Raw genomic sequence first — 25375 nt, forward strand, 5'->3', positions numbered from 1 at the left:
TGAAAACAAAATGTAAACTGACTTTTTAGAAATCATTTAAAAATGATAACATATTTAATCATTTAATCAAAATAATACCATTAATATCACAACCTATTACTATAGTTTCTTAATTGATGTAAATTTCATAAGATATTCCATTTGATCTTGATGGCATTTATAAAACTGATTTTAGAGTATGAAATTATTCATAAGTAATACATTTTGGGAAAAATAATGCATAAGATGTTTATTTTTCGTATTTGGCAAGAAATTCCTATTAATTATAGCAGCACCTCTATACCTTTGAAGAATCATTGTACTGTGGCATGAAATAGTGTTATTCCATTTCTGTTAGGAGCTATTTTACTATTGGTTTATCCTAGTTGGGCATATTTGGAGTTCTATTCGAAATATAATTTTACTGGCAGTTCTGGTTCATCCCGTTCATGGGTCATCCCCCGGGAGCTCCTTGGGCACCGAGGCCCGGGAAGTGTCCATTCTTGGATCACAGTTGCTCCTCCTTCCTGAAGCCGGGACACCTAGGCGGCTGTCCCCTCCCTCCCTCTCTGCCAGCATCTGCCTCAGCCTCCGCGGGCCCTGTCCTTCCCCTGGTCTCTCTCTCCTGATGCATTCACCATTCTTTCTGTCCTCACACCACTGCAGGCCAACAGGCATAATAAGCAAAAGTATGAAAAATTTGGCAAACATTCTTTTCAGAGTCTCTGGAAGCTTTCTCCTAATCCACTGCAGACCGGTCGGTTCAGCTTAACAAATGCTCATTGAACATCTGTGATGTACCAGGAGCTTTGCCAGGTCCTGGCAGCAAAGTAAGATGATTAAGATATAACTCCCGCCTTCCAGACCTCAGTCTGGTGACAGCTGACCTGTTTCTAAATCCTCTCTGAACTCTGGGACCAGGAAAAATCTGCTATTGGTCATCTTGTCTACCAATCTCCTGGTTCAAATTTCCAGCTCCCTATTAAACCTTTTCCTTAGATGGTTCTCCAACTAAATATGTCACACTTCCCCCTTTTATTTTCAAATGCTTTCTCTTCATGACTTGGTTGTTTCTTTCTGACTTGGATGGAGACTTCAGCTTTCCATCTCCCTCTGTGTCCCTTCAGTACCCAGAGGGTGGTTACAGTTATCTTCCGTGCCGGCTGCGGCAATTGGAGTGCAGGCTCCTACCCCCTCAATTCTGGGCTACCCTAATTGCCTCTTAATTAGTCTCCTCTATGCTCTGTTCTCCTTCTCTGGTCCATCCTATTATTGTTAGCAGACCAGTCAGTCTTCCAAAAATATCCCTTGGTTGTTTCACATCACTGCACCTAAACCTTCCACGATTTTCCTGGTGACTGAAGGGGTGAGGTCTCCAATTCCATTCCAGCTTTCCTTTTCAGTTTTACCTCTGTAGATTCACTTCCTTGAAACTCACCTTCTGCTAAACTCAGTGCTACTGCTTTGTATGGAGTGGAGGAAAAACTATTGCAAATTTTGTTCAATTACAATTTAGAACTATTCACATTTAGTAGTCAATGTTATTTGCTTTTGTTTCACATTTCTTTGCACATAGCTTGTTTGTCTTATAACCTAGGGGAATGAGGATAGTTTAACCAATTTTTGGAAAAATGGAATTAAAAGACTTTTTTGGTGTAAAAGAATTTTTAAATCCATTCATAGTTTTTTCATAATACACATTTTGCATTTTTAAAAAGCCCTTTTACAATGACATCATCTGATAACTTTATGAGAACTTGCATCCCAGTACTAGAGACTTTGAATTTTTTTTTTTTTTTTTTGACAGGCAGAGTGGACAGTGAGAGAGACAGAGAGAAAGGTCTTCCTTTTTCATTGGTTCACCCTCCAGTGGCCGCTGCGGCCGGGGCGCTGATCTGAAGCCAGGAGCCAGGTGCTTCTCCTGGTCTCCCATGTGGGTGCAGGGCCCAAGCACTTGGGCCATCCTCCACTATATTCCCGGGCCACAGCAGAAAGCTGGACTGGAAGAGGAGTGATCGGGACTAGAACCTGGTGTGCAGCGCCACGGACGGAGGATTAGCCTATTGAGCTGCGGTGCCGGTCGAGACTTTGAATTAACTGGTCTGGATGTAAGGGTCTTGGAAGTGTCCAGGTTGATTCTCAGGCACACAAGACAGCAGCAAGAACAGTAAAACAAAGCAAGTCAATGAAATACTTGTTGGCCCCTGTGTGCTGCAGTTTAGGGAGTGACCTCATGTTAGGTTAACTTTTTGTGCTGAGGATCTGGTAATTTTTTTTTAAGACTTATTTATTTGGAAAATCAGTGTTATAGATAGAGAGGGGGAAAAAGGGAGGGAGGGAGGTAGAGAGCGAAAGGAGGGGGAAAAGAGGGAGAGAGGGAGAAAGAGACTTCTTCCATCTGTTGGTTCATTTCCCAGATGGCTGCAATGGCCAGCGCTAGGCCAGGCTGAAGCCAGGAGCTTCCTCTGGGTCTCCCATGTGGGTTGAGGGGCCTTAGAAGTTGAGCCATCTTCTACTGCTTTCCCAGGCAATCGGTAGGGAGCTGGATCACAAGTAGAGAAGCCAAGACATGAACCAGTGCCCATATGGGATGCTGGCTTTGCAGGCGATGGCTTTACTCACTATACCACTATACTGGCCTCAAGGGTCTGCAGATCTTACTGGTAACTGCCTTCATTAAATCATAATTTGAAGAAAAATATCGGAGCTTCTAAAAGCATTCTCTGTGGGGGTGGGTTTATACTTCCATTTGAGTGCTGCATTGTTCCATTGCTATAGGAAGTCTCCAAGAAAAACACAAATATAGGCTCTCATGTTGTCTTGGGCAAATGAATCATGTTCTAATTGCAGATTTCCAACAGAACGGTTACAAGGATATCAAAGAAGCTAAGAAAATTATTTGCTAAAGACAAAGAAAAGGTTCTGATCTTTTATGTTATTTTTAAGAAAATAAGAGATCTATTTTGTGTTTGTAACCAACTTGGTATATGAAATATTTTAGGCACTCACATATTTTCTTAATGTACTAGTTTATACCACAATATAAAATTCCCAAAGATGATATGTTTAAAAGAACATTCCAGGGAATAAAGCCATATCCTGTGTGATGAACTGTAGCTTAACTAATGGTCACTTACACTCAGCCCAAAATGGATGAGTTACCATTAATTTGAAATGTCTTCTGGCTAATAGATCAAAATTGAATTTCTTCCAACAACCTTTAGATGAAGCTAGTACAAAATGTCAGTGAGAAGGTAGTTAGAACTTCCATTGACAACAAAGAACACTGCTTTTCCCTGAGCTGTGGAGTGGACCTGAAGTTCTTTGAGCTCCAGTGATGATTTTGACTCTGTTCTGTGCAAGTTGGGAGTTTATGGGTCTCAGTTTTCCAATTTTTGAAATAACACTATTAAGAACAATAGGAAGGGCTGTGGTATACGTCGTGCTGCTGCTCGGGTATGTGTTATTGTTGTTTCTAGATGTTAAACTGTATCAGCTGACAGGCCCTTTTCCACTTAAGTCACTAGCTTGCCACCAGGAGTTCTGAATTAACAAGGTGTACATAGCAAATGCCGGTCATCCCTTTTCCCCATCCCTCATTCCTTGTGGAACCAGACCCTACAAGAGGAAGCAGGAGAGTAATTGAGCATCCTCCCAGAATTCCTACAGGATGCAGGAAATTTAAGAAAGCACTTTCTAGACTGAAAATTTATACATAAATAACTTCCAAAATATATTTTTATTAAGCAATAAAAAGCATAAAATCCAACTCAATGTACTCTTACCATTTTCTCATAAAAAAGACATTTTAATATTCTAAAATAGGAACTACAGAATATAATATTGTATTTTAAATGAATAAATCTAGCTTTAAGGAAAATGCAGTACACTGTCCTTATTTTTTTCATTTTAGCATGGAGCAGCAAAAACGTCAGTGGTGTTAAAATTATTGGTCTGAAATAAAACTTTCTGGAGTCAAATTCCAGCTTCACCACTTGGTGCCTGTTCTAAAATTACTTAATTTTAGTTTCCTTATCTGTAAAATGGAAATAACAATGATCTCTGCCTCCTAAGACTTTGGTTAGGATAAAGAAATAAAGGAATGTAAGTTTTTAGAATAGTGCCTGGCACATAGTAAGTTCTCAACAAGCATGAACTATTATATTATTAGTATTACTAATCAATATCCAGTATAATTTTCTGAGACGGAAGTAAGTCTCAGACTTCACACCTGACACCAGTTCTGTTGTTTTGGGGCAGTGAGTTCAGTTGTCTGGGCCTCAGCATGTTCACTAGCTGAATACAAGAATTCGGATAGGTGATTTCTAGGGCCCCGCTTAACAGTCTATGATATTGGAAACCATTTGATTTTGCTCTTCTGAATGAAGAGTGAGATATCATTATTGGCCACTTAGCGCTCACAAAGGGTTGACTGAGTCCACAGTGAGGAGGTAAGCAGTCCTTTCTGTCCCATGGTTTCCTGTCCAACAGCTGCTTCTCTTTCTGATTGACAGAGAGGCAAGCACAAGGAAAAGCCCACGGGAGGAGGAGTGCAAGGACTCGGGGTAGGAAGTTCACAGTACTGAAGCTGGGACAGTGTCAGTGATGTCAGACACTGGGCAGCGGTTCTGGGGATGATGTCATGAGTGCTTCTGAGCACTCCTCTACTCCATCTTGGGTGCACTGCCTGTCGGGGCGGGCAGTTCTATCCCTGAATGACTTCTGTTTAGAAATAAAGATGATGTGGTCAAACATTGGTGCATGCATGTTAACTTTGTCAAGGAAAAGTAGTTCAGGCAACTCAAACAGAACTAAGGGCTCTGTTCAGCTAATGTGTATCAGGAGCTCCTAAGGGACAGACCACTTTCTCAGGGGAAGCAGGACTGGAGTCTTGACAGGTAAGGAGAACAGGTGGGTTTGTGGCTGTGGTCTTGTCTCAGGCCATAGTGGTTTTGTTTTAGTTTTTTTGCTGAAATTGTTGCAGACATGTGGTTGTAATTGTTGGAAATGATTCCGTGTCTTTATACCTTCAGTCCAAGCTCACTTTAGCATCTATCAGAACTGTTAGACAGCTGTATGTCTTATGGGTATTTCATTATTTGTTCAATACTAAGCAGGGCTCAAGGGAAGGAGAAACAGAAGGGAGAGAGGAGAGAGGGGAGACTAAGAAAATAGAAGAAAAGAGCCAAAGTCAAAGCAGGATATAAGGGTCTATTTTAATATTTTTTCAGCTTAAGAAACTTTCTCAAGTCTTACATATATTTTTAAAATTTATTTCTCAAGAGGCTTTAAAATGTACTTAACTTTGGGCTTAATGTTTTCTTTATTTTCCAAGTAGTTCAATCGATGTTCAAAAAATACTGTTAAAATTGCAAGACAGCTAGAATAGACAGATATGTCTTATTTTCTTTAAACAGTACATATGAGAGGTTCTCACAGTTCATGGAAAATGAATATTATGAAAAACCATACATAGATTAAAATTTTTCTTTGCCAAAAAAATAACCTCATACTCATTTGTTAGACCATGTCTTTTTTATTTTTTGACAGGCAGAGTGGACAGTGAGAGAGAGAGACAGAGAGAAAGGTCTTCCTTTGCCGTTGGTTCACCCTCCAATGGCTGCCGCTGCAGCCGGCGCACCGCGCTGATCCGATGGCAGGAGCCAGGAGCCAGGTGCTTTTCCTGGTCTCCCATGGGGTGCAGGGCCCAAGCACCTGGGCCATCCTCCACTGCACTCCCGGGCCACAGCAGAGGGCTGGCCTGGAAGAGGGGCAACCGGGACAGAATCCGGCGCCCCGACCGGGACTAGAACCCGGTGTGCCAGCGCCGCTAGGCGGAGGATTAGCCTAGTGAGCCGCGGCGCCGGCCTTAGACCATGTCTTAACAGGATCTAGTAGGAGGCACTGGGAAGGGAAAGGTGTCAATTTAAAAAAAGCCCCAATAAGAGCAACATGAATTCTGCTAAAATTGCAGCATAACAAATATCAAATGTACGGTGAAGCTTAGATGGGAGAATGGTAAAAATCACTGATGCTTTACTAAAAGTTTGGGAGGACAATACTCTAAAGGAATAAGCAGTTTACAAATGTGTAACTCCTTTTATCATTGGATGAGAAGGGTAAGTAGTGTGGCACAGCAGGTTACGTCTCTGCCTTCCCCCACCTTACCCCACATTGGAGTGGTGGCTGTGTTCTGTTTGACTTCTGATGCAGCTTGCTATCAAAGCGTGCTGGGAGGCAGCAGATGATGGCTCAAATGCCTGGCTCCCTGCCACCCATGTGAGAAAGCCAGAGGAAATTCAAGGTTCCTGGCTTTGTCCTGGCTGTTGGTGGGCATTTGGGTGTGAATCAAAGATGGAAGATGGTCCAGTCATTCAAAGTTCATGGCAGCAGCATTTGGTGATGCTCACGGCATTTGCTTGCTGACTTTCTGGGGGGCCAGAGAACAAAACATCTGCTTAATAGGAGAATGCTATAAGAAAGTCAGGGAAAGCATTAGCAGAAAAAACACCTGGGAAAGCTCACCAGAGTCCTTCTCCGCCACAGCTGTGTTCCTGCTCATTCCTCTCATCAAACAAGGGCAATTCTATGAGAGTTTGCAGGAGAAATCATTGAGCATCCCACTTACAGTTTTGATTTGGCTCCTTTTGACTTTACATTTCTTAATCTTAAAAAGTCTTTAAAGGGTATCCATTTTCCTTCCATTAATAATGTATAAAAGCTTGAATTCACATGGTTAAATTCCCTGGATTTGAACTTAATGGGAATTATTTTGGGAAATAGTGTTAATAATTTTTGTCTTTAACTGTTAATTACCTTTTCCTATGAACATTTTGAAATTTTCTTACATACACATAAACATGACATTCACTTTATTATTCATGCTATATTCCACAATAAAAAGTCAAAAGGAGGAATGGATAAATGTTTAATTTAAGATAGGAAAGGAAAACAGAATGCATATCTTGCAATAAACCCTTTCATTCTTATTTGGATCAGTTATTTGTTTTATGCACATAATCAGGTAGCAGAGGAAAATAGAGGAAGCAGTAAAGAATCTTAAGAAGTACTAAGTTCTGGAAGCCATTCTGTAGAATCATGCTGTAAGGTTTTGTTTATATAAAGAGGTTTTTTTTTTTTTTTTTTTTTTTTTTTTTTTTTTACTGTATATAGAGCTAATAAACCTCTATCAAACACTGGCAAGGAGCAATTTGGATGACATCAAAGAGTAAAGTGGTGTCAGTTCTAAGATGAATATAACATTTTGCTGATAATGGACTTTATGTTTATGGGTCAAAGACATTAACAAATATGCGCCGCTCCCTGCTCCAGACTGCTTTATTATTCTCTTTTATGATGTGCACTCATTGTGTTGCTTACATAAGGAATACTTTCTTGAGAAACCTGCTCTATTGGTATATATCTTCATGGAAATAGATTAAACTTAGAATTTTAAGCCAGTTCTTTTAAAACCCAACTATCAAGAATCTAAAAGCTATCAAACTGGGAGCAGAGAATAGAGAGAAGTATAGAACCACGGAACCGAGATGTTGAGGAAATAGTCCATAATTCTATCTTACATGACAGCCCAAGATGTAATACTGAATGTGTTAGAGAAGAGTCACATCTGGCACACACTCCTTCTTGGTGGACCTCATTCAGTGTACAAGAATTGCCTTGTTTTCCTAATTTTTTCCTGCCCTTCCGGGATTCTATGACCCTCCCAACTCTACCCGTGGTCTCTTAGCCCTTTTCTGTCTCTCTCATCCTCCCTGCTTTCCTATCTCTACTCTCTGTTTTCTCTGTTTGTAAATGCAAGTGTGAATCTTCTTCAGCAGTAGTAGCACCTAACTCCTTACATCACACCTAGTAAGGAGTCAGTTTGGTAGCAAAAAACCTTAAATGTTTATTAGTTTTCTTGTTCATTTTTCTCTTTTTCCTAAAACTATATTTGCAGCAATGCTGATACACACAAGTGTTTATCTATGTCTCTCTCTTTAGCTCCCACATACAGGGGAGAACATGTGGCATTTGTGTTTTGGCGTCTGGCTTATTTCACTCAACAGGATGTCTTCCAGTTGTTTGGCTGCAGGTGGTAGAATTTTATTCCTTTTTATAGCTGAATAATATTCCACTGTGTATATATACACCACATTTTCTTTATCAGTTTATGTGATGATGGACATCTTGATTGAGTCCAGATTTTGGCTATTGTGAACAGTGTTGCTGTGAACATGCTAGTGCAGGTATCTCTTTGATGCAATGTGTTCATGTCTATTGGGTATATACAAAAAAGTGGGATTGCTGGATCATATGGTAAGTCTCTTTCTAGGTTTTCAAGAAATCTCCATGCTTTTCCATAGTGTTAATTTACATTCCCATCAAGGGGTGTAAGTGTTCCCCTTTGTCCACTTTGTCGCCAGCATTTGTTATTCTGTGTTTTGAATTTTAGCCATTCTGACAGGGTGAGGTGATACCTCATTGTGATTTTGATTTGCCCTTCCCTGACAGCTAGTGATGTTAAGAATTTTTTCATATAATTGTTGTCCATTTGTGAGAACTGTGTATTGAGGTCCCTTGTCCATTTCTTAACTGGATTGGGTTTTTTTTGGTTGGTGTTGCTGAGTTTTTAAACTTGCTGATATATTTGGAATTTTAATTCTTTGTCAGGTAGTTTGAAAATATCTTTTTGCAGTTCAGTTGGATGTCTGTTCCCTATATTGATCAATTCCTTTGCTGTGCAAAAGCTTCTGGGTTTGATATAGTCCCATTTGTTTAGTTTTGGTTTTACTGCCCGTGCTTTGGATGGCTTGTCCAAGGAGTCATCCCCCGCACCAATGCTTGGAATGTTTCCCCTACATTTTCTTCCAGTAACTTTATAGTCTCAGGCCCTAAGTTTACTCTTTGATCCATCTTGAATTCATTTTTGTATGTGGTGAGAGGTATGGATCTAATTCCATTCATATATATAGATAGATATACATTCATATACATCCAGTTTTGTCTGTGCCATTTGTTTTAGAGATTGTCCTTATTCCACTGTATGGTCTGAGCACTTTTATCAAGAATCAGTTGTGTGTATGTGGATTAATTTCTGGCCTCTCTATTCTATTCCATTAATCTGTATATTGGTTTTTATAACAGTTCCAAATTGTTTTAGATAATAAAGCTTTGTAGTGTGCCTTGAAGTCATGTATTGTGATGCCTCCAGCTTGATTTTTCCTGCTCAGGACCACTTTGGCTATTTAGGGTCTTTTCTGATTCCATATGAATGTTAGGGTTGGTTTTCCTAATTTTGCAAAGAATGCCATTGGTATTTTGGTAGGGATTGCATTGAATCTGTAGATCGCTTTATGTAGTATAGACATTTTAATGATATTGATTCTTCCAATCCATGAAGAAGGAATACCTTTCCATTTTTTTTGTATCCTTGATGATTTCTTTCATGAATGTTTGATAATTTTCATTGCAGAGATCTTTTACTTTGGTTAAATTTATTCCTAAATATTTGATTTTTTTGGTGGCTATTGTTAATGGGATTTCTTTTTCATTGATTTCTCTTTCTGTGAGTTCGTCATTAGCATATAAAAAGCTACCATTTTTGTATGCTTATTTTGTAACCTGCAACTTTACTGAATTGGTTTATCAATTTTAACAACTTTTTGATGGAGTGTCTAGTTTTTTCCATGTATAACAGCATGTCATCTGCAAGCATGGATAATTTGACTTCCTCTATTCCAGTTTTGATGCCCTTTATTTCTTTCTCTTCCCTAATTGCTCTTGCTAAAACTTTGAGTGCTTTATTGAATAAGAGTGAAAATGGACATCCTCGTCTTGTTCCAGATCTGAGGGGAAATGCTTTCAGGTTTTCCCCATTCAGGATGATATTGGCAGTTGGTTTGTCCTATATAGCCTTTATAATTTTGAAGAATGTTCCTTTTACACCTAATTTGTGGAGATTTTTGTCATGAAAGGTTGTTGAATCTTATCAAATGCTTTCTCTCCATCTATTGAGATGACCATATGGCTTTTGTTCTTCACAAATGATGAGATTTTTGACATTTATTGATTTGAGAATCAACAATTTGAGAATGCTGAACCACCCTTGCATTTCTGGGATAAATCCTACTCAGTCATGATATATGACCTTTTTGATGTGGCTTTGCATTTAATTTGCTAGCATTTTGTTGAGAATCTTTGCATCTATGTTGATTAAGAATATAGGTCTGTAGTTTTCTCTTCATAGTGTGTCTTTGGTTTTGGTATCAAAGTGATGCTGTCCCCATAAAATGAGTTTGGCATAGTTCCATTCTGTTCAATGTTTTGGAATTTTTTTTAAACTTTTATTTAATAAACATAAATTTCCAAAGTTCAACTTTTGGATTATGGCGGCTTTTTCCCCCCATAACTTCCCTCCCACCCACAACCATCCCATCTCCCACTCCCTCTCCCATCCCATTCACATAAAATTCATTTTCAATTATCTTTACATACAGAAGATCAATTTAGTATATACTAAGTAAAGATTTCAACAGTTTGCACCCACACAAAAACACAAAGTATAAAGTACTGTTTGAGTAATAATTATACCATTAATTCACATAGTTCAACACATTAAGGACTGAGATCCTACTGAAAAGTGGGAATAAGAAGGAGGAGATGTACAGTTCAAAGGGACTTAGCCCTAATGGTAGAGTTAGAAATGTGCCAGGGGATTCCAATTCAATCCCATCAAGGTGGCATGTATCAATGCCATCTCACTAGTCAAAGTGATCTGTTTCAGTTCATAATTGGAATAGTTTTATTTTTTATTTTTTGACAGGCAGAGTGGACAGTGAGAGAGAGAGAGAGAGACAGAGAGAAAGGTCTTCCTTCAGACTCTGTCCTTAATGTGCTGTACTTTGTGATTTAATGCTGTAACTAGTACTCAAACAGTATTTTTCACTTTGTGTTTCTATGTGGGTGCAAACTGTTGAAATCTTTACTTAATATATGCTAAACTGATCTTCTGTATATAAAGAGAATTGAAAATGAATCTTGATGTGAATGGAAGGGGGGAGGGAAAGGGAAGGGTTGCAGGTGGGAGGGAAGTCATGGGGCGGGGGAAACCATTGTAATCCATAAGCTGTACTTTGGAAATTTATATTCATTAAATAAAAGTTAAAAAAAAAAAAAGAAAGGTCTTCCTTTTCCGTTGGTTCACCCTCCAATGGCCACTACGGCCAGTGCGCTGATCCGAAGCCAGGAGCCAGGTGCTTCTCCTGGTCTCCCATACTGGTGCAGGGCCCAAGTACTGGGACCATCCTCCACTGCCTTCCTGGGCCACAGCAGAGAGCTGCACTGGAAGAGGAGCGACTGGGACAGAATCCAACGCCCTGGCTGGGACTAGAACCCCAGTGTGCTGGCGCCGCAGGCGGAGGACTAGCCTAGTGAGCTGCAGTGCTGGCTGGAATAGTTTTTAAAAGTACTGGAGTTGCTGCCTCTTCGAATGTTTTGTAGAATTCAGTAGTAAAGCCATCAGATGCCAAACTTTGCCTTGATAGAAGACTTTCGATTTACTGCTTCAATCTCCTTGCTCGTTAAGAGTCTGTTTAGGTTGTTTATATCTTCTTGATTTAATTGTGGTAGGTTATATGTATCCTGGAATTATTAATTGCTTCTTGGTTTTCCAGTTTATTAACAAAGATTTTCATAGTAGTTTCTTATGATTTTTTGTATTTCAGTGGTATTGATTGCCGTGTCTTTTTCATCTATAATTTTATTTATTTGAGCTTTTACTCTTTTTTTCTTTACTCTTGCTAGAGGTTTATCTATTTTGTTTACCATCCCCCAAAACTAACTTTTGTTTTTTTCTTTGTATTTTTTTAGTATCAATTTTATTTATTTCTGCTCTGATTCATATTTTTTATTGCTTCCTGCCAGTTTTGGGTTTGGTTTGTTCTTGTTTTTCTAATTGTTCAAGAAACATCATTAGATCTTTAATTTGAGGCATTTCTCTTTTTTAAATCTTTATTTATTTGAGAAGTATAGTTACAGACAGAGTGAGGGAGAGACAGAAAGGTCTTCCATCCACTGGTTCACTCCCCAAATGACTGCAATTACTGGAGCTGGGCTGATCCAAAGCTAGGAGCCATGAGTTTCTTCTAGGTCTCCCAAGTGGGTGCAGGGCCCCAAGCCCTTGTGCCGTCTTCTGCTGCTTTTCCAGACCATAAGCAGAGAGCTGGATGAGAAGAGAAGCAGCTAGGATTTGAACCAGTGCCCATATGGGATGCTGGGGCCGCAGGAGTGTTTAATATAAACACTTAATGCTATAAGCTTCTTTCTAAATACTGTTTTTACTGTATTCCATTGCTTTTGATGTGGTATGCTTTTGTTTTCATCTATTTCTAGGAAATTTTTTGTTTCCTTTTTAATTTCATCAGTGACTCATTGATCGTTCAGTAACATGTTTAATTTCCAAGGATTTATGAATGTTCTATGTTTCTTGTTGTTGATTTCTACTTTTGTTCCTTTATGGTCTGGAAACTATCTTATTTCTCCTTCAATTTTATAGGATAGCTTCATTGGATATAATATGCTTGCTTGGAAGTTTGTTCTTTTAATACTTTGAATATGTCATCCCACTTTCTTCCAGCCTGTCGGGTTTCTGCTGAGAATTCTGATGTTAATGTGATTGGTTTTCTTTTATATTAACTTGGCAATTTTCTCTTACTGTCTTTAGGATTCTCTGCTTGTACTTAACTTTTTTTTTTTTTTACTTTTATTTAAGGAATACAAACTTCATGCAAATGTAGTGACCACAGATTTCTAGCTCAGACCACCAAAGATTAGGGAAGGGATTGAGCACCCCCGTGGCTGACATTCCTGATGGCTGCCTCCGTGGTCTATGTTTAACAGGGAGCAGGAGAAAGAGGAGCTAGTGAGGCAGCAAAAGCAATGAAAGGATAGGTGATAGGCCCATTAATGGCTGCTTTACACAGTGGTCTGCAGTCAAGGAGACCGAACAAGGCCAATCTACCCCCCAAATGGCACCTGTTTTCTAAACAAGGCGTTGGGGCACTGGGCAAACAGCTGTTAGCTCTGTGAGCTCTGCCGAGAGCCAGGCCACCGGAAACAGAACTGCCCTTGGTGTTGAAGGACACCTGAGTCAGAACTGCAGACCCTGTTGGCCCACACTAAAAGTCCTTCACTCTGCCCAGCTTCTAAAGCACCCACCGCCATTAGGGGGCGGCTTGAGGTCAGTAACTTTGCAGCCAGAGCTGTAAGTTTCCTTTTAGAGATGCCACCTATTCAATACTAACCTCCTGTGCAGACCAGCCCTCCTCGCAGGCCACCTACGTAGTGGAAGCCAACAGGGTGTCTTCCCTAAGGGGGTTCACACCTCCCTCGTGACATCTCTTCCAGTACTCTGTGTGAAGAGATAGACAGGTCTGGACCCCACATATACCTGGCCAGGCCTTGACCACCTGATTATTATCAAGCTCCTCCTATCTGTTTCTGTTTGCCTCTCAATGGGCATACTCCCTCCTGGTTTGGACAGCACCTTTTTTTTTTTTTTTAGGTTTATTTATTCATTTGAAAGTCAGAGTTACACAGAGGAGAGGCAGAGAGAGAGGGGTCTTCCATCCAATGGGTCACTCCCCAATTGGCTGCAACGTCTGGAGCTGAGCTGATCGGAAGCCAGGAGCTTCTTCCGGGTCTCATATGCCGGTGCAGGGACCCAAGGACTTGGGCCAGCTTCTACTGCTTTCCCAGGCCATAGCAGAAAGCTGGATCGGAAGTGGAGCAGCTGGGTCTTGAACCGGCACCCATATGGGATGCTGGTGCTTCAGGCCAGGGCATTAACCCGCTGTACCACAGTGCCAGCCCATGGACAGCACCTTTCTTAGTTTTGGATCCTGTGTGTCTAATCTGCTGGTTAGATTCGTTTCCTCCAGACTTGAAGCAGTGAAATTCTAGATAGCCATGCACATGGAACTTGAGTGGAGACAGTTTCTGTGAGTGCTGCAGCCCCCTCCAGAGGCCACCTTCTTGACCTGTCTTGAACATGGGTCCCTACTCTGCCCCTGCTCAGCCAGAACTCAGCTTCAGTGCTCACTCAAATCCCTGACAGCAGCCAGGGTTTCCGTAAGCAGAGGGATGAAATGAGGGAGCCCAGGACTAGAAGCAGGCCAGACTACTTACTCCATCCCATGGCTCCTTGCCAGCATGTACACACTAAACAAAACTGGAACATTCTCTCTCTCTGGCAACCAGGCATATGAACAGGACTTCTGCTTTCCTATTTCCCTCTTTTGTCTTCATTTTGGCCATCTTTTCCACCATGTGCAATATTTCCAATTTCTCCTTTTATTCTCCTAATCATAGTGCTCATTCCTACCATGTATAATTAACATATTTCAGCAGTCCTTACAGGGTGGGAAGGACTGCCGTACCCCAAGCCATCACACAGGAACAACACAAGACTGCTCTTCTTCATTCAGTCCAATCCATAGTATAAACACCCCACTCCATGTCAACGTCCTGTGTTAGTAGGAGGGAGCCAGAAAGAAACGGGTGCCCCATCTCCTTATCTGTACTCAGAGTCAGGACTGATGGAACAAGGACGGATCCTTGGCCACTTCAGGTTCTTGTTACCCCTGCCTTCCTTCAGGAGACCAGTTCAGTCTCACAACCTATTTCCCACCCCACTCTCTGCATTCTTCCCCAGGTTTGGAAGCCAGGGACCCAACTTGAAGAACCTGTATGGGGAAACTCACCTCCGCCTACTGCTCCCCACCCCCACTCCTAGCCCACCTAAGATATAAAAAGACCCAGCCTACTGGGGTCTAGGCTCTTTGCCATGTGTTCCATCTGGGTCCATGCTGGCAGTTGGTCACCCACCTCTGAGAGTCTATTTTCTTTGAATAAATGCAGTCTGGCTGCAAGTTTGTATCTGTCTCCTCTCTCTTTTGTGCCCCTTTTTCTTTTTTTTTTTTTTTAAAGATTTATTTTATTTATTTGAAAAACAGAGTTACAGAGAGAGGTAGAGACAAAGACAGAGGTCTTCCATCTGCTGGTTCACTCCCCAGATGGCTGCAATGGCTGGAGCTGCGCCGATCCGAAGCCAGGAGCCTCTTCTGGGTCTCCCACGTGGGTGCAGGGGCGCAAGGACTTGGGCCATCTTCTGCTTTCCCAGGCCATAGCGGAGAGCTGGATTGGAAGAGGAGCAGCCGGGACTAGAACCAGTGCCCATATGGGAAGCTGGTGCTTCAGGCCAGAGCTTTAAGCTACTGTGCCACAACACCGGCCCTGTGCCCCTTTTTCTTAACAGTGATTCTTCCCAACCTATGTTTGGAATTTGACTATTATATGCCTTGGAGAAGATATTTTTTGGTTGAGTCTGCTTGGGGTTCTCTGAGCTTCTTTTATCTTGATGTCCATGGATCTTTCAAGACCTGGGTAATTTTTAACTATTATTTCATTTAGCAGGTTCTCAATGCCTTTTGCCTTTTCTTCTCCTTCAGGAATAACTATAATACAAATATCTGTTCATTTAATGGTATCCCATGTTTCAGGTAGACTTACTTTCTTCCTTTTCATTCTTTTCTCTTTATTTGATTGGGTTATTTCAAAAGTCCTGTCCTCTGGGTCAGAATTTTTTTCCTCCACTTGATCTATTCTTCTGTTAAAACTCTCAGTCATATCTTGTATTATGCTGATAGAAGATTTCATCTCCAAAATTTCTGTTTGGCTCTTCTAAATGAGTTCTATCTCCTTAGTAATATTTTTGCTTGTGTCACTCATTGATTTCTTAATTTCCTTAATCTATCTGTACTCTCTTGCATGTCATTGAATTTCCTTACAATCATTATTTTTAACTCTGTATCTGTCATTTCATAGATTTCCTTCAGTTCAGGATCTAATTTTGGAGGATTATTATTCTTTTGAATCATTTTGACAATGATTTCTCCACGTCACCCTGTAGAGAAAGGCAAAACAAGTGAAGGGGTTAAAATATGTCTTCATGGAAAAATACAAGTACAGACTTCAAACATTTTGGGAGAACAAAACACCTCATGAACAAAAGCATCATATATAAGGAGAGGGATGGCCAAGTGCACCTGCTGCACCGTGTGAGCTTCCACAACGCGGGAAGAACATTAGCCTTGACCTCTGCGTGCTTTCGTGTTCATCTTGAAGACAGAATTCTGACTCCTATTATTATTATAACTATTATGCTACCTTGCTTCTTGTTGCCTGAGTTTCTTCTTTGACACCTGCACATCTGGTGTAGTTGTGCCTTCTTTATGAAGTAGGTTATATTGAAAGATAATTTATGGTTTAGCTGGAATGAAAAATATCTCGACTTGTTGCTTGTTTTAAAGATTTATGTATTTATTTGAAATGTACAGTTACAGACACAGAGAAGGAGAGACAGAGAAAGGTCTTCCTTCCACTGGTTCAGTCCCCAAATAGTGGCAATGGCTGGAGTTGGGCGGATCCAAACCCAGGAGCCAGGAGCTTCTTCCAGGTCCCCCACAGGGGTGCAGAGACCCAAGCACTTGGGCTGTCTTCTACTGCTTTACCAGGCTATTGCAGAGAGCAAGATTAGAAGAGGAGCAGCCAGGACTTGTACTGGTGCCCACATGGGATGCTTGGACTACACGCGGAGGCTTAGCCTGCTATGCCAGAGCGCTGGACCCAACTTGTTGCTTTGGCTTTGATTCTAGGTGTGCCCAGGAGTGTAGTCTCTGAGTGATTTCTTTTGTCTTAATCAGAGTTAGTTGAATCTGTAAGTGACACAGTGGTCTAGTCTACTGCAGTCCATACTGATAGAAATATGGCTTTGATACGAAAATGGATTTCCTAGGGTATATATCTTTGATTCACAGAGAGTTTGTTGTCAGTCTCCCTGGTGTGATAGCCAGGACCTTGTTCTTGGTGCTGATAGACAAGGATGGTTTTCCCCTTGTCTTGTTTTCAAATCTGAGTGATGCTTGGGCTTATGGCACCAATTTCTGTGGCTCTAGGACTGTGTGATATGAATGGACCCTTCCTCAAGTCCTTCTAGGAGAATGCAAGTGGTGCTGTAGCTTCTAATATCAGCAGCCCTAGTCCCAGGACTGGGGTATATGAACTGAAGTCTGCTCCAGTCCTGCAGGATGTCTAGAAAGTATACAGGAGATTTTGCTGTGGAGGGTATGAGTCCAGAGAGGTGGAATGCAAGTCGATTTTTCCCCTAGGTTCTCTGGGTAGATGCCAGTGGCACTGAGAGAGTTAGAATGGATTGTTAAAGTCCTGGTGTGCAGGGTATAGTGGGGAGATTACCCAGATCTCACCAGGGTGGGAGTGGATTGTTTTATGGGCTGCTTCTGGTGTTAGCTCCGAGATGCTAAGGTCAATCCTCCTGACTCACACAGTCTGTGAGCATAGCTCTGGGGATAATTCCCCAAAACTCCCACAATTACAGGATTTTGGGAACTCTCCTTTGTTCCACATGTTGCCCTAACTGTAGCTCTGGTGCTGGTAGGAGCAGAGCAGAGGCTCCCTGTACTTTTTTTTTAATTACTTAATTTTTTTTTTTTGACAGGCAGAGTTAGACAGTGAGAGAGACAGAGAGAAAGGTCTTCCTTCCCTTGGTTCACCCCCCAAATGGCTGCCACAGACGGTGCGCTGTGCCTATCTGAAGCCAGGAGCCAGGTACTTCTCCTGGTCTCCCATGGGGTGCAGGGCGCAAGGACTTGGGCCATCCTCCACTGCACTCCCGGACCACAGCAGAGAGCTGGCCTGGAAGAGGGGCAACTGGGACAGAATCTGGCGCCCCGACCGGGACTAGAACCTGGGGTGCCGGTGCCTTAGGCGGAGGATTAGCCTAGTGAGCCGCGGCACTGGCCCCCTGTACTTTCTGTCAGTGCTCTGTGGGACTGGAGCAGGGGAAGGAAGCAACGCAGCTTTCCTGCTCCAAACCTGGCAGTTGCTTAGACCTCTGTCAGCTCCCTAGGCTGAAGTCAAAGTCAGTGGGTGACTGTGGAATTCCCTCTCAGCTAAAAGTGGGGAAAGTGGGGGTGCATGGCACTTCTTCCCACCTTGATGTGGTAAGAGGGCAGCTCCCATCCAATAGCTGGCTGTAGTGGTGTCTCTGTCTTCTCTTGTCCCATGGAGTCTGCGCTGTTTTTCTTTGCCAAAAATTTCCATCAGTCAGACCCCAGGAAGCATGGTCCTTCTTTTGTTCTCTGCAAATCCCGGAGCAGCTGAATTTAGTGTGGCTGCACCCTGTTCAGCCATCTTATCACTGTCTCTTGTTCACATTTCAAGTCAATTAACTCCAACCAACACTGCTGAGAACTTACGATTTATAGGTACTGGGAATAGCAGCTTGTAGATATTAGGAATAAAAGACATGGCCCTTGCCTTCTAAAGGTATGTTTGGTTGTGATTGGGGGCCATTCCCATTTCCACTGTCAAGTCCTCTGAGTAGAGTGACTTCTTCAGTGTACTCTGCTGGGTTAGGTAAATTGATTTACTTTACTTTAAATATAATTCATGATTATTGGTACTTGGTAAAGTTCATTGGCAAAAAAAAAGATTGACTATTTCAATTATTTTTTTTCCTGATTGAATATTTCAATTAAAGTTTTGCTTACAGAAAAGGCAAATTTGTTGTAAAGACCAGGTCATAGAAATGTAGGTCTCAGAAGAATTGAAGATGGGAAGGGTGGAATTCACAAGGCCATGGAGCAGCTGTTGGGATGGGATGGTGAGGTGCTGTGGGCAGCATGGTTGTTTGAAAACACAGATGGCTCCCTGGAAGACCCCAGGTGCTAATGAATAACCAGGAGGAAGGGGGAAATGACATCTTGCTGTACAGATTTAATCCTCAACAAGGAAAAAATATATATTTTTTTCCCCAAAGACTTTATATGTGTCTAATTCAAGTTTATATTATATTTTCCTTGTTCTAGAAAATGGCGTTTTCTATAACACATGTCTGATTCCATTAAATGCTGAGCTGTGTTATACAAAATGCAAATAGTTGATTCCTTTACTCCCCACTGTTTAACTGAACTTCAGTTATCAAGAAATGAAAAATGAGTCAATTTGGCAAAATCTATTTAATTTTTGAGTCTTGCTTTTTAGGTAATGACTTTATTCATTATGACAAAGTTGCTTACATGAAAAGAAGCAATTCAGCCAATTGAAACAACTTGAAAAATTCTGAGTAATCAACAATGTCATTGTAGTATATTAAGATTTTTTACTTTAAATCTAGAAGTTGACATGTTGGTATCATTAATGTTGGATTTATGGATTTGAAATCTGACCAAACCTGGCAAATTTTTAAAACCTGTCTAGATCTTATTTTCCTTATTTGCGAAATGAAAATGATAATAGTTCTTATTTCCTTAGGTTGTTGTAAGAATTAATTGGATTTGTTAAAAGCAAAAACAAAACTTAAAAGAGTGCTGAATTTAGAGACAATGTGTTACCATCACTACCACCACCGTCATCATTATCATCATTCTATTTGTCAGGTTGATTCACTCAACGTCAAACATTGCTTTCAATGATGGAGAGTGAAAGAACATTATTTATCTTTCAGAGAAGTCAACTACAATTGTCTGTGCTGAGACAAGTACACCCTGTGGGGACGCTCATTGTACAAATGTTCAACTCATGCTGTTTGCCACTTAATATGTTCTTTTAACTCCCCACGTTGTAACCATCCAGATAACTCACATAACTGACAGAATATTAGTCCTTGTTTGCATGGGGCTGGAGTGGCAGGTTTCTTCCATACAGGTAAATTGGAGAATGGGTTTATTTTAGACAGGTTCTGTTCTGTTTTCTCTGGCTTCAGCACTCATAATGATGAACTCTCCCTGGTGCAGGGTGAGAGGAAGCCTCACCCTGAGTCTGGCCAGGTACATCTCTGTGGCCAACCCCAGGGCTGGGCCTGTTTAAATTCAGTCCACGGGAGAAGGGTTTGGGTTTGGCATCAGAGAAGGCAAAAAGGAAATGGATTTACTTAATAAGAATTAAAGACCATTCACGGCCTTCAAGATAATGCATAAGGTTATGTAAAGAATTCTGTAATCGTTTTTTTATTTACTGAAGACAAACAGTGTTTATTTGTTGGCTTGCTGGGAGTGAAATTTTATATGGCTGCTGTGAGGTAAGCAAATTTCTAGAAAGGGATTTCCTCTGGCCGGGAGACTCTTCCTTCTGTGGTTATAGTCCATGTTTTTTATTTTCATTTGTTGGGATAGGATTTCTATCTACAAAACCTTCTCTAAAAACTGCCCCCACTGCTCACAGGACATCCCCTGGTTATCTCACATTTGTGTAAGGAAAATTCACCGGGAGCTGTCAGGGACTTGCTTTCTGTCATTGGAAAAGCCTTCCATACCTTTGAAACTGCCTTTCCTAGGAGCTCCTGGCCTGCGAGGCCCTCGTTAGCCCTGTCACTGCCTTGAGGGAGCTGGGGGCACACAGGAAGTTCCCATGTGCCAGGCACCAGAGTGTTTTCTGTGGTCTTACGAATCAGTCATGCTGGATTCTGTGCATAAGTGGAGGTAGCCCTCTTGTCTGTTAGATTTCTCACTTGAGGCGCAAAGCAGAGCTACTTTTTGTCCATCGTTTTACAAAATTGTTTTGAACATTACTTTTTAAATAGTTATTTTTAAATTTGATTTTTGGGAGGGAGGGAGGGGAAGGAAGGGGGAGAGGTAAAGAGCGGGGGAGAGAGAATGAATCTCCTATCTGCTGGTTCACTCCTCAAACTCCCCACCTGTAAAACTTGGGAGCCAGTAACTCATCCAGGTCTCCCACATGGGTGGCAGGAGATCAGTTACTTGAGCCATTAGCATTACTTCTCAAGGCCTTCATAGGCAGGAAGCTGGAGTTAGAAGCCAAAGATAGACATCAAGCCCTGGTACTGTAATATGGGACATCTTAATGGGTGTCTTAACTGTCAGGCTAAACACCTGCCCCGTGGGTGAGTGTTAGCTTATTTGTATTTATCCAGCAGGTGTATCTGCTTCCTTGGATGCAGAACACAAGTCTATATGAAAAGAACTATAAGGCAAATCTGAGCCACAGACACTCTGCTGAAGTCAGAATGGCGTGTCCCCGCTGAAGCCCGAGGCCCTGCTATTGGACCACGTCTTTGGGTCTGATATCTTGGGATGAGTTTTCTTTTCAAGCTTCTATGGGCCATCCATCAGCATCCTGGTGGTGCCTTTGGGAAGGTGACATTTAACCTCAGGCTGGACCAAGGCCCTAAGGACTTTTGTGAATCTAATTAGAAAGAACTTCTGCTAGATACAGCTCTGGCCTATGAGAATAATTGTAATTTGGGCAAAGATCAACACTCTAAGTGTTAGGAAATTCTGGTAGTCAAGGAAATTTAAATTTGAATGTGGTGGGCTATCAGTGTTAGATGATAGTATATATATTTACATGTGCACATGCACATTTATAGATAGGAAGAAAATGCATTAAATTATAATAGTGTTTACCTCAGGGCATGGGCTTGTGGCTGATTTTAATTTTCTTAATGTTACTGTATTTGGCATGTTTGTTTACAGTTACCATGTGAACTTTTCATCTTCAGAAAAATATTAACTTTTTAAAAATAGAATAAATATCAGTAGTTTAAGATTGAGCAACAAACAATAGAAACAGAACTAACAGATACTGGTGACCATGTGAAACACGGAGCACATCTAAAATTTCTGAGTGCTTTTTTATTAAGTTGTTGGTCCGTCATCAGTCTGAGAAACTGAGGAGAGTTAGCAGTGATGTTTCCATCTCCTGGGTGAATTCAGATTGGGCTTGATATTTGCAAGGGCTCAGAATACCCAGGCAACACTGAACTGTTTACATTTGATGTGTACAGCCCACATAGCCATATAGTTTCAGTCTTGGTTTTCTCATCAGTTGCTTGGGCATTGTGTAGGCAGAGTGATAATGAGTTTAAGGGAAGTACTATGGTGTGTGAATTAAGGTACATCTCTGAAAATGGGTCCCTTCCCCCTTATTGATTAGGGCTAATCAGCTGCCCAGAAAGAAACAGGAACCAGTATTTTTCTTTTCGCACAAAATTTTATTTATGAAGCAAATCTTTGATTCAGGCCAAACTAGTTCAACTAAAATAGAAGTGATCTTTGCTTGGTGATAAATGTTTGTTGTATATTTTATTCTTCTTGTAATACTGTTATTTGAATAAACCCACTAAAGGTTTGCCCTCTTAGTCTTTTGCAAAGAATGGAGAGTATTGAGAGAACAGAAAAGCATCCAGAATTGGAAATATTATGCTGTCTGGAAAGTAATCTCTCTTTCAGGGCAAGGTGCCTGTATAGGTTGATCTCCCTCCAGCATAGTTCCTCTCACTTCCCTGTGTAAAGCCCCCAGCGACTCAGTGAATTATTCAAATTAGATTATTATCTTTCAGGACAAAGGATCCTTTGTTTCAAACAAAGCCATCATAGAACATGGTCAGTGTAGAGAGTCCAGGCAAAGAACCCGTAAGTACTGTAGCAAAATGTTGTCTACAAGTGTGTTCACATTTTAAGAATTTTGTCAGGATCCAACCTAGAAGAAGAAATATCCTTCTGCTTGGGCGAAGAATGAACAGGCTCTACAAAGGCAAGGCCTCAGCAGGGCTGGAGGGAAGAAACGCGGATGAAGAGGGCCCTTATGCGGCTGCAAGGCACTTTCTTTCCTTGACTGGATGGTTCCCAAGATAGGAGGGAGCCGAGTTTTCAGCTTACTGTGCTGGCAGAGGTGGGCAGGGTCTGAGGCTGAGGCGCAAACCCAGACCCCAGGAGCAGTAATCTAGATTTTGAGTTTTGTTTTTCTCTTTGCATTATCATTCCCTTAGGATGTCCTCAGATGTGAGTTAAGCTGATTAGCTGAAGAGTCTAAAGCCTGTTTAGTATGTAAGCCACCTTGGAGGATGCAGGAGAGGACGGCTCATGGAGAAGCAGAGGCATGGAGGGGTGATGAGGGAGAAAGGGGACAGCACCTTACATTTGGGGAAACAAGAATCAGCTGAGACATGTGAGCGTGCCCAGAGAATCTCCAGAAACGTGGGAAATGATGAGATTTTCTGCTGAAAAAGGGAGATTTAGTCAATTTTTAAAAAAATATATTAGGGAAACAGGAAGTATGAGACTGGGTATCTCAGAAGCATTCAATTCTATACTAAATGGATAGAAGTGGAGATGCTGTAGGACTCTCCAAGGGTTCTCAGAGCCCACAGAATAATAGCACTGTCCTTGGTACATAGCAGATAAGCAGTAAAGGTTGGCTGAATGAATGATTAAACAAATGAGAGATCAGCAACATAAGGTCTGTGTTTAAAACTTGTGAAAGAGGTTTGCTCAGTGTCAGAATAACTGAAAAAATGAAAAATTTAAATAATTGTATCATTAGATAAGTTGGGTCAAAAATACATGGATAATACTAAAATAAGCATACTACTTTATGAAAAAATGTCAAACTGGCTACATTCCCCAGAAAAATGACCAATTTGATGATCTGAAGAGTTTTCTTTATTCAGTGTAAAACAAAATTAAAAAAAATCTGATGGCACATTCTCATTTTTGAATTAACTGAAAAAACAAGGCTTCTGCTTCAGTATGTATAGCTGCATAGATAAAATTTACCCATCTTATATAAGAACATATTCCTCTTATACACATCACCTATGAAATGCTCACAGTTTAAACATAAGTATGTATATTATGTACTATAGGAACAAAGGAGAGGGGCTGGGATGAGTAAGTGTATTGAACATGTAAAGTGTGAAGACATTGGGTGAACTAAGGTTAGTTTTTGCCATTTTGCAGTAAGCAAAGGAAGTCCTTGTTAGGATTAAAGTTCATGGGCTTTGTTCTTTGGTAAGGAAGGTAACAAAAAGGGGGCACATGGTGCCAGCTCAGGAGCCCCAGTGTGACCCTGCTTATCACAGAGGCTGCAGTGACAGATTTGGGTTCATCTGTGGGCTTTGGGAACTGTTTTGATCGATCTGGACCATTTTCTCCATAAACACGAGGAAGAAGAAAAGAATTAGTTCTTTGATCATACGCTTATCAGCCCTCTACATTGCTTTCTCTCCAGATCTAAAGTTAAAAATTTCCCAATACAGAACTGGTGTTGCGGCGCAGCAGGTTAAGGCACTGCCTGTGACACTGGCATTCCATGTGAGCACTGATTTGAGAGCTTATGTATGTAGGAAGGCAGCAGATGGCCCAAGTACCTGGACCCCTGCCACCCATGTGGCAGACCTGGAAGGAGTTCCCATCTCCTGGCCCTGCCTGGCTCAGCCCCAGCCATTGTGGCCCTTTGGGGAGTAAACCAGTGGATGGAAGATAGCTTCTCTCTCTCTCTGTTACTATACCTTTCAAATAAATAAATAAATAAATCTTTTTCTCTTTTTTTTTTTTTACTTTTATTTAACAAATATAAATTTCCAAAGTGCAGCTTTTGGATTACAGTGGCTTTTCCCCCCCATAACCTCCCTCCCACCTGCAACCCTCCCATCTCCCACTCCCTCTCCCATCCCATTCACATCGATTCATTTTCAATTATCCTTATATGCAGAAGATCAATTTAGTATATATTAAGTAAAGATTTCAACAGCTTGCACCCACACAGAAACATAAAGTGTAAAATACTGTTTGAGTACTAGTTATAGCATTAATTCACATTGTACAACACATTAAGGACTTAAGGACAGAGATCCTACATGAGGAGTAAGTGCACAGTGACTCCTGTTGTTGACTTAACAAATTGACACTCTTGTTTATGGCATCAGTAATCACCTGAGGCTCTTGTCATGAGTTGCCAAGTCTATGGAAGCCTCTTGAGTTCGCTGACTTCAATCTTATTTAGACAAGGTCATAGTCAAAGTGGAAGTTCTCTCCTCCCTTCAGAGAAAGGTACCTCCTCCTTTGATGGCCTGTTCTTTCCACTGGGACCTCACTAACAGAGATCTTTCATCTAGGTATTTGGTGTTTTTTTTTTTTTTTTCCCACAGTGTCTTGGCTTTCCATGCCTGAAATACTCTCATGGGCTCTTCAGCCATATCCGAATGCCTTAAGGGCTGATTCTGAGGCCAGAATGCTAAATAAGTACATCTTTAAAATCATTTGCTATTTGTTGAAAACCCACTAATCTGCCAAACATTGTGCCAGTGTGTGGGTAGTGGGAATCCCCAGCTATGCTTGTTGCAGGTTCTTCCCTACATGTGTGAAAATTCAGAGGTGGAGGCATGAAGGTGTTCAGGAAAGCAGGGTTTATTTAGAGCAAAGCAAATTTATAAACTCAAGAAGTAAGCCAGGCCAGCTTGAGAGAGAGACATGAACAAAAAGGCTCCAACAACAACAACAACAACAACGAAGCTCTCACA

General features: G+C 41.2%; 1 protein-coding gene across 14 annotated transcripts in view; it reads left to right on the forward strand.

The window, feature by feature from the left end:
* The window catches only part of LOC149127601 (uncharacterized), a 390111-nt gene that overhangs the window by 118811 nt on the left and 245925 nt on the right, over positions 1 to 25375 (forward strand). The gene's annotated exons all lie outside the window — the stretch shown is intronic.

Source organism: Oryctolagus cuniculus, chromosome 3 (genome assembly GCF_051225735.1).
Source record: "Oryctolagus cuniculus isolate XC-2025 breed Fujian yellow rabbit chromosome 3, ASM5122573v1, whole genome shotgun sequence".
Taxonomy (NCBI): domain Eukaryota; kingdom Metazoa; phylum Chordata; class Mammalia; order Lagomorpha; family Leporidae; genus Oryctolagus; species Oryctolagus cuniculus.